Genomic DNA, 9,194 nt, shown 5'->3' with positions numbered 1-9,194 from the left:
GGACGGAGTCCAGCTTTGCCGCATGACTGGGATAGTCTCTGCTGGGAGAGGCCATCTGTACGGGCTGTAGAGGATACACCAAAGGCTTCCTGGGAAGAGGCACCAGGACAGAGCCGCGGACGGACGTGGGAGGGTCCCGCGGATTTATCCCCACAGAGCCTCAGGCCTTCAGAAGACCAGGTGTGGAAGCCCTCTGGATCCTAGGAGAAGAGGGCATCGTTGGCCTCTTTCCTAACACCTATTCCTTTTGTGCTTACAAAACCTCCATTAGTTTTTGATACGGTGTTCTAAGCCAGTCATGGTCATTTTGTTACCAAATTTCCCAGTGTCTCATGCTGGTTGTGTGACCCAGTTCTGGCCGATCAGTCCTAAAGTGGAAGTCTGCTGCGGGGCATTTCTGGGAAAGCTTTCCCTCACTTGATGAAAAGAGACAGGTGCAGCTACTGTGGCCCTTGACCTTTCCCCTACCTTTGGCTTGTCTGGAAGCCAAGTGTGATGACTAGAGCTATGGCAGCCATCTTGTGACTATGAGGCCAAAGCATAAGCCTGAGAGGTCAGTTATATTAGGGATGGTGGAGTCAGGGTCCCGGGTGCTAGCAACTGCCTGCCTCTAGTTGTGTTTTGTGGAAAAACGAACCCCCTATCAATTTGTTTAAGCCCCTGTTGGTTGGATTTTGGTGTTCTGCAGGTAAATGTGTTCCTAACTGATACGGACATGAAGGCAGGGTGGGCAGCTGTGAGGGCCATCCCTGCTCAGAGGTCCACAAACAGCTCCTGGGACTGCCCTGTGCTGGGGCCTCTGCTGGTCCTTGGTGACATCCGGTGAATCAGGCCCAGACCTTCCCCTCAGGGGGTCACAGTCCACCAAAAGACACGACAGACAAATTGTGTAACTGATAAGAACCGTTGCCAGCGCTCAGGGCGCAGGAAAGCCCTTTTCTTCTGAAAATCAGATTGAACCCTGCTTTCGCGCCCATGTGCCAGGGTTGGAAAAACGGCACAAGACTGTGATGAGGGAGGTGGGGCTGCTCATGGTCAACACGGGGTACCGGGCGGGTGGGCTTCAGCTGGAAAAGCCCAGGGACCTGGCCTTGCACGCCGGACACCCCCGCGGACCCAGGAACGTCGGGGTCCGAGTCTGGGCCTGGTTTATGCCCGGCGTGTCAGGGGCTCCCTACGCGCGGGCCGGGACCGGAGAGTCAGCTGCTGCACGAGGGTCACGCTGAGCTGGGCGCACGGGCCAGGCCGGAAGCAAGCAGGGCACCACCTCCTCCCGCTCATTGGCTGGGACACGGTCACGTGCCCACCCCACTCCACCCCCCCACCCCCCCACCCCCCCCCACCCCCGCCCGGGGCCTTGGATGCACCTGCGTCTCCCAGCGCCACGCCCACCTGACCCCAGGCCTGCCCTCCCCCAAACCACACCTGGCTGCCCCGGCCTTAGAAGCTTCCTTGACCTCAGCACCATCACACCCTGGGCGGGATGATCTTGGCTGTGGAGCCGGACTCCGCGCTGTAGCAGGCTGAGCAGCGTCCCTGGCCTCGCCCTACCCGATGTCCGCAGCACCTCCCAGCTGTGACAACCACAGGTGTTTCCAGACGGCGCCCAGGGTCCTTGGGGGAGGTGGTTACGTGGCAAGATCACCTGATTGAGAACCCTGGACTTCGGTGGGGGGTGGGGAACTGGCTGTGTCTCCCTGTGTCTATAGCAGCAGAAAAGGACAGCAAGACGGCGATTCAGTTCCCAGAAAGTCACAGCTAACATAATAATTGGGTGAGATCAACGTTGTGATGGGGTCTCTGTGGGGCTGGGGGTGTCTTAAAGGCAGGACCAAGGGATCAGCTCCGTACAGGGGGTGGGGGACTCGGCAAATGAGGAGTCACTTCAACTAGGTCTGAAAGCTGGGAGAGTTTGCCAAAGGGTGGGGAGCCGGGGGTGGGGGGGGTGGCTTTGGTGGGTTTGCAAGGACGGCAGGTGCATTCTGGGAGTTGGAGGTGATTGGAAGTGGCTGGAGCGGGAGTGGGTACTGGGGAGCTGCCCCCTCTGGGAAGCCCCCTGCTCACTGGGTCTGGTCCCCTCCTCTCTGTCCCCACTGTCTCCCCCAGGCCCACTGTACCGCTGGCCACCCTGTGAGGCTTGCTTCTCCTCAAAGCCCTGTCCTTTGTTCACTGTGTCCCAGTCCCTTGCACACAGTAGGTGCTCAGAAAACTGAATGAATGAACCAACGAACGAAGGATCTGATTCCTGGAGGGTCTCCTATGCTGGTCTGGGCAGTAGAGCCACTGCAGGGCTCGGAGCAGGGGCCACCTGCTGTCGGTGGAGGATGCTTTGGAAACGGGGGAGGCTGGGAGGCCAGGTACCTTGACAGTCCAGGTGGGAGCTGACGAGGACTGAGCCTCAGAGGAACAGTTACTCTGAGGACTGATTCCTTGTGGTGGGGAGGGAGGGGGCGAGGGGGAGGGGCGCTGGGTTGGGGACCAGGGACCCGAGAGGGCTTCGGGCAAGGTGCCTAGAAGACATCCCCCCGCCCGCCCCCGCTCCCCCCCGACGCTGGGGAGGAGTTCAGCATGTGGAAGGAATCTGGAAGAGAAGTCAAACGAGAAATGGAAAATTAGAAGTCATTCATGTGTAGTGACGGGCAGAAAAAACGCGTACGTAATTCTATTTTTAAGAAGCGGGCAGTAGCTATTTCTCCGTTCATACGAGGTGGCAGCAGCACTGATGCTGAGAGGAAGAGCAGCTCTTGGCTGGAAAAACACTTTAAGAGCCCTTGACTGGGTGGAAGGCCTTGGGTTTGCCTGGAAGCAACCTCCCAGGGGAAGGCGTGCTCTGTCCTCCCTGGCGACGCACAACAGGGGCTCGTGTCCAGTGATGGGGCTGACAACCCTGAGAAGCTATGTCCCGCCTTCCATTTTAAAGACTCCTGGTGTGTAATTACCCTTTACCTTAGAGCTCAATACTATAAAGGCAAATAACCAATTAAAATGGGCAAAGGATCCGAACAGACGTGTCTGCAAAGGAGACGTGCAGAAGGCCAGTAGCGCAGGAAAAGATGCTCGATAGCATTAGACTTCAGGGAAATGCAAATCAAAACCACAGTGAGGTACCACCTCACATCTGTGAGAATGGCCATCATCGCAAAACCGAGAAGTAAGTGTGGAAGACGTGGAGAAACTGGAAACCTCGTGTGCTGCCGGTGGGAGCGGGAAGTGGTTCAGCTGCTGTGGAAAACGGTCTGGAAGTTCCTCCAAAGGATAAATATAGAGTTGCCATGTGACTCTGTAATTTCCCTGCTAGAGAATAGCCAGGAGAAATACAAAAAAAAGTGTCCATAAAAAAAAACAAACACCTGTACGTGAATGTCCACAGCAGCCCTGTTCACAGCCCCCAGAAGGTAGAAGCGACCCCGGTGTTCATCAGCAGGTGATCAGATGAACAAGCGTGGTCCATCCACATGGTGGGATGTCATTCTGTCGTAAAGAGGACGGAAGTACTGACACCTGCTACAACGTGGGAGAACCTCAGATGCATTGCTCTCAGTGAAAGACGCCAGGTGTAAAAGGTCACCTGTCGCCTGGTTCTGTTTATATGAAACTTCCAGGACAGGCAAATCCATGGAGACAGAGAGTAGATCACAGGTGGCGGGGGTGGGAGCCAATGGGTTCGTGTCTCCACGTGGATGCCGGAAGTGTTCTGGAATGAGCTGGTGACGATGGTCGTACGACACTGTGAATGTGCTGAAAAGCACTGAATTGTACATGTTAGCACGGTTAAAATGATTAATTTTACATCAGTACAAAAGCTTTTTTAAGTGTATGGGGAACTCTCTGTACGTTCTGCTCAATTTTTCAACAAACTAAAAGTATTCTGAAAATAAGGTCTGTTAATTAAAAAAGCAGAATAAAACATGAAGTGTTCATGAGAAGGGTGCAGTCTGTGGCCCTGGGCCCCGCGGTGCCACCAGCAGGCCTCTGGGCACTGGGACCCCCCTAGTGCGCTCAGGGTCGTCAAGGCCGCCCGCGCCTCCCGAGCCCCCCAGCTCACCCCGTCCTCTTTCTGAGTGAAGTCTGAGCTTCGCACGGTCCTCAGAGGCCGTCTGCCCAGAGCTGGATAAAGGGCTGCCGCCTTTGACCCTCACGACAAGCTCGTGAGGAACTGGGGGCCCAGAGAGGTAAAGGCATCCGCCCAGCATCAGTCAGTGCATGTGTGCACATCTGGGCAGACCCCAGGTGTGCCCGGTCCCAGCGTGGGCAGGAGGGGAGCTGCTGTCGGTCAGCTCCTGGCCTCTGGATGGCAGTGCTCTGAGTCAGAGATACACAGCCATGGCCCTGGAAACACAGAAGTACACTCCCGCCGACATACACAGACCATACTGACACACCCATTCACACACACGCGTGGATGCTGAAGCAGACTTGCACACGCCTGGAAACACACAGACACACACCCACCCACACGCACACTGAAACAGACCCAAACGCTACCATCACACGACACACACCCGAGGGCCTGGGCCCAGAGCTGGGCTGACGGAGGGGGAGGCCTGTCGGGGTGGGGTGGGGCTAGGCTGGCTTTGAGTTTCCCGTGGTCTGTGGGTCACTGTGACCCGGCCGGTCCTCCCCACCAGGCACGTGGCCATCTGGGGCCCAGGCAGCCCACTTTAGATGCCGCTGGGCAAGTTGGGATCAGGGGAGGGGCAACTCCAGGACCAGGCAGGGTGCTCCAAGAGCTGCCCCCGTAGCTGAAGGCTAACTCTGCTTCCAATTCATTAACCTCCAACGGTCTGAGTCCTCGAGGGCAGAGCCTGGGTCTCCTCACTGGACCCCGGGCGGCACAGCCAACGGTACGAGCAGCGGCTCTAGTGACAGTAGTCACGCAGGACAAGCGTTTACTAAGTGCTCTGTGTGCACCGGGCCCTGTGCTGAGAGCGCAAGCCCCTCCCACCTGCCCCACAACCTATAAGGTCCGTTCTGTCGTTGACTCTCACATGGATGGGAAACAGCTCTGCAGAGGCGGAAGCACCTGCCCAAGATGCTCCTGGAGCCAGGCTGTGTCCGTCAGCTACTGCTGCAGTGATGCTGCGGAAAGACTGCCCACACCAGGGCCTTATGGCCACGAGACTTACACTCAGGCTGCGGTGCTGCCTGACCTGGCCAAGTCCAGGCCTTCTCCAGGGGTGTTTGCTCTGGGGTCCAGGCCATGTGCTCCTTGCGCTGGTCACTGGAGCCCAAGGAGCCCGAGCAGATCACGTGGGCCACATTCAGGGCCTCTGCCTCGTCTAACGGCTCTGTATGTCCTGCCCGCTATGGTTGCATCAGCCCGAGCAGCTCCCAGGCCCAGGCCCAGGCCCAGGTGGATGGCACGGGAACATCCGCTCTGCCCTCAGTGAGAGGGGAAGCATGAGGGCCAGTGTTTGCTGAGTGATAATCCAACCTCCTGCTTGGGCTTAACTCAGAACCTGGGGCCACACGAGCATGTGACGTGGCCTCCATTTGTGGACAGCGGGAACGGGGGGGCACAAGGGTCAGGCCTACGGGGTCACGGTCCCGGCTCCAACTTCCTGGGCCTCACTTTTCTCATCTGTAGAGTAGACAGTTGGGCGGTACCAACGGGATAAAGTGTCTCAAGTGCTTGGCTCAAGGCCAGCTCAGAGGAAGCCCTCAATACATAGTGTTCTCTAGCTGTTCTCAACAGGGGCCCATAAATCCCTCCTTGGAGTCATTTGAAAAGGTTTGTGGGGCGTTTCGGGTTGGGGGTGTATTTCCAGGGTGAGGGCCAGGGATGCCCATGTTTGCCCACAGCACAGAGCGTTGTCCCACTTGCCCTTGTCCAGAAACCTGAGCAGGTTCTGACCCGGGCATCTCCTGTCTGGCCTGCCAGGGGCGGAGGCTGTACCAGGAGGAGGCCCAGCATCTCCCACAGATGCAGCGGGTCTGCTGGCTGCTGGGACACTGGCTCCTCCGCAGGGATTTTCCCCTTAGATGTCGGAGGTGCCAGCATACCGGGGACGCATGGACCAGGCAGCAGGGGCTGGGGTGACAGCCTGGACCCTGGCTGCCTCTGAGCTGCCCTCCTGAGTTGGACTATGAAACCCCAGGAGTTTTGTGAATCGGTAAGAACAACAGGCCAGGGCGACGGCCGAGCAGGTAACACAGAGGAAAGGAAATAGCTGAACCTGTGCATCTCTGCGGAGGAGAGGCCCATGCCCAGAGGTCAAGCTCAGGCACCGGGAAGGGCAGCTGGAAGCAGGTTCAGAGGTCGCAGCACTGAGGGGACGCTCTGGCCCCGAGACCACCAAACAAAACCCACTTGAGGGCCAGTCTGCTCAAAGGGACAGTGGGTGAAATTCGGACGTGGCCTCAGCGTTAGCTGTCCTCTGTATCCACCATAAACCTGCTGATTCTGATCATTGTATTGAGTTTTCCCAGGAGAATGTCTTTGTTCCTAGGAGAAATATCCACTGGAGGGTTTAGGGGTGAAGAGTCTGCATGTGCTCTCAAATAGTTCATAGAAAAATAACTCCAGGGCTTCCCTGGTGGCGCAGTGGCTAAGGATCCGCCTGCCAATGCAGGGGACGCGGGTTCGATCCCTGGTCCGGGAAGATCCCACATGCCGCGGAGCAACTAAGCCCGTGCGCCACAGCTACTGAGCCTGAGCTCTAGAGCCCGCGAGCCACAACTCCTGAAGCCCGCGCGCCTGGAGCCAGTGCTCTGCAACTAGAGAGGCCACCGCAGTGAGAAGCCCGCGCACCGCAACGAAGAGCAGCCCCTGTTCGCCGCAAGTAGAGAAAGCCCACGCGCAGCAACGAAGACCCAACGCAGCCAAAAATAAATAAATAAAAATAATAAATAAATAAAAATAAAATTAAAAAAACTTCATATAGGGACTTCCCTGGAGGTCCAGTGGTTAAGACTCTGCACTTCCACTGCAGGGGGCATGGGTTCAATCCCTGGTTGGGGAGCTAAGATCCCGCATGCTACACTCGCGGCTCGGCCAAGCAAAAAAATCCACCCCCCCCAAATAAAACTCCTTATAAACAGATATAGCAAATGCTGGAGAATGAAAATGGGTCAATCTAGGTGAAGGGTACAGAGGTGTTTATTGCATAATTCTTCCAAATTTTTTGTGGCTTGGAAAATTTTCAAGGTAAAAAAATTTTTTAATCACTTAAGAGTTACAACGGCCCCATTCATTTAATTAAAAAGTTCAAGAGATTGCTAAGACTGAGGCTCACAGGTCTTTTTGAAAGAAAGCCCAAGAGGTGCACTGTTAAAATGTGCAAATGAAACACTATTCTGATCAAAAAGAAGAGCACATGGGAAAACGTCCAACATCACATATAACGGGGAAAAAACAAGTTAAATAAGGTATAATTATTCAACTATTAAATTAATGTAAGTATATTTGCAATAATAAGATCCCACGCTGGTGAGGAAGGGAGGCACAAACCTGTGGAAAGAGGTTGGGCTGACTGTATCCTCTGTGCTCCTGGCAACAGTCCTAAACAAGACTCCGCACACGGAGCTGACGCTGTGCACAAGGCCCTGGCCCGTCCTCAGCGCTGATCATGGTCGCTTCCAGCTCCTGCTCAGGCTGTGCCCAAGGGGTAGCCTGCACAGTCTTCAGCCTGAAGACCTGCTGAGACTCCACTCGCCCTGAGCTTTGGGCCAGGACTGCTGGTTCTTGCGCACACGCTCAGCCCCTATTACACCCCGCAGCCCTCAGAGCACCCAGCGCCCCACCCCAACCCCTCTCCTCCGCTCCTGGAACCTGGGATTAAACAGGAAAGGCCCCTCCTCCAAGAGGGTCCTCGAAGCCGTGTCCCCCGCCTGACCCACTCCAGCCAGGTAAAGTGCCTGGTGGGTCCAGGGAACTCGAAGCAGCTAGAACTTGTCTCTGGGGTTTAAAAAAAAATGTTTTGGGTAATTCCCAAATGTTGGGGGCTGCGGTAGTTGCCTTCCTGTTTTCTAGCTTAATCCACCTGTGTTTGGGAGAATAAACTACGTGATCGCAATCCTTCAAAATCTATCGAGATTTGCTCTATGTGCCTCTGCATGTGGTCGACATTGGCCAATGCTCTGCGTGACCTTGACAAAAACGTATACTCTGCCACTAATAGGAGGAGGTTTTGTGGGGAATCAAACCCTATGGGAGTTTCCCTGACTTTTCTCTCAGTGACCAAGATAAATATTTTAACTCCCACAAGATGTCTCTATTGTTACAAACGTCCAATATTGATTAGCTTTAACGGCTAATTTTCAGTGCTCTTCACTCCTTCCAGCGTTCCCAGGCTCCCGACCAGCCTGCTGGGGATGAATTCTCTTAACCTTCCTTTGTCTGAAAACACCTTTACTTTGTCTCCATTTCTGAGGGATAATTTCACTGGACTGAAATTCAGTTTTGACTGTCATTCACTCGTGTATTCGTTTGTTGGGTGAATATCTGATGAGCCCTGACTGGTGCTGAGTGTGTGCAGGTGCAGGAAACGCCCTTGCTCTCCAAGAAGAGAGGGAAGTGTGTGCCTGGCAGAGGGAGAGGGATGTGCAAAGGCCCCGTGGCTGGAGCACAGGGAGCAAGAAGGGCTGGGGAGGCGGCTGCACCTGGGCCACTTGGGACCTTGTGGGTGAGGAATCACGCTTTGCCCTCGTCCTTATAGGAGCAGTGAGGCTTCTCAGAAAAGACAAAGCTTTAACTGGCCCGTGAAGGGTGCATGTGGTGAAAAGAAGCTGAGAAGGGGGCAGAAACCTGGTGGGGTTGAGCACTGACTGTCTGAACCAGGGCTGGCTCCTGCAGTGGATCCTGTGCTGGGCTTTGGGTCACCTGCTCCTTTCTGGTGGTAAAGGCCAGGCTTGGCTCTAGGCTGGCAGTTCCCAAGCCCGTCACTCATTTGGCTGTGTGACTGCGGTCCCTTCCACGTGAGTCAGCTTGCCATCTCTCCTTCACTGGGTTGTCATGAGGCTCAGAGAAAACGGTGCTGAGCGCTGGGCCTGCAGCTTTGCAAGAGTTCAAACATCTTAGCTCTTGTTTTTATGGTTAGGATTTTCTCCTCAGAGTCAGAGAGGGTAAGTCGCTTGCCCTAGGCCACAGAGCCAGGATCCTTCACCCTCCCCATTCCACTGACAGGGTCCCTGAGGCCCAGAGAAGTGGTTTGCCCAAGGATGCCCCAAATATGGGAGTGGCAGAACTATTCACT

The sequence above is a fragment of the Delphinapterus leucas genome, chromosome 19 (genome assembly GCF_059928025.1).
Source record: "Delphinapterus leucas isolate spDelLeu-1000000601 "Yukka" chromosome 19, BTC_Dleu_Yukka2, whole genome shotgun sequence".
Classification (NCBI taxonomy): domain Eukaryota; kingdom Metazoa; phylum Chordata; class Mammalia; order Artiodactyla; family Monodontidae; genus Delphinapterus; species Delphinapterus leucas.
Note: the sequence above shows the minus strand (reverse complement) of the source record.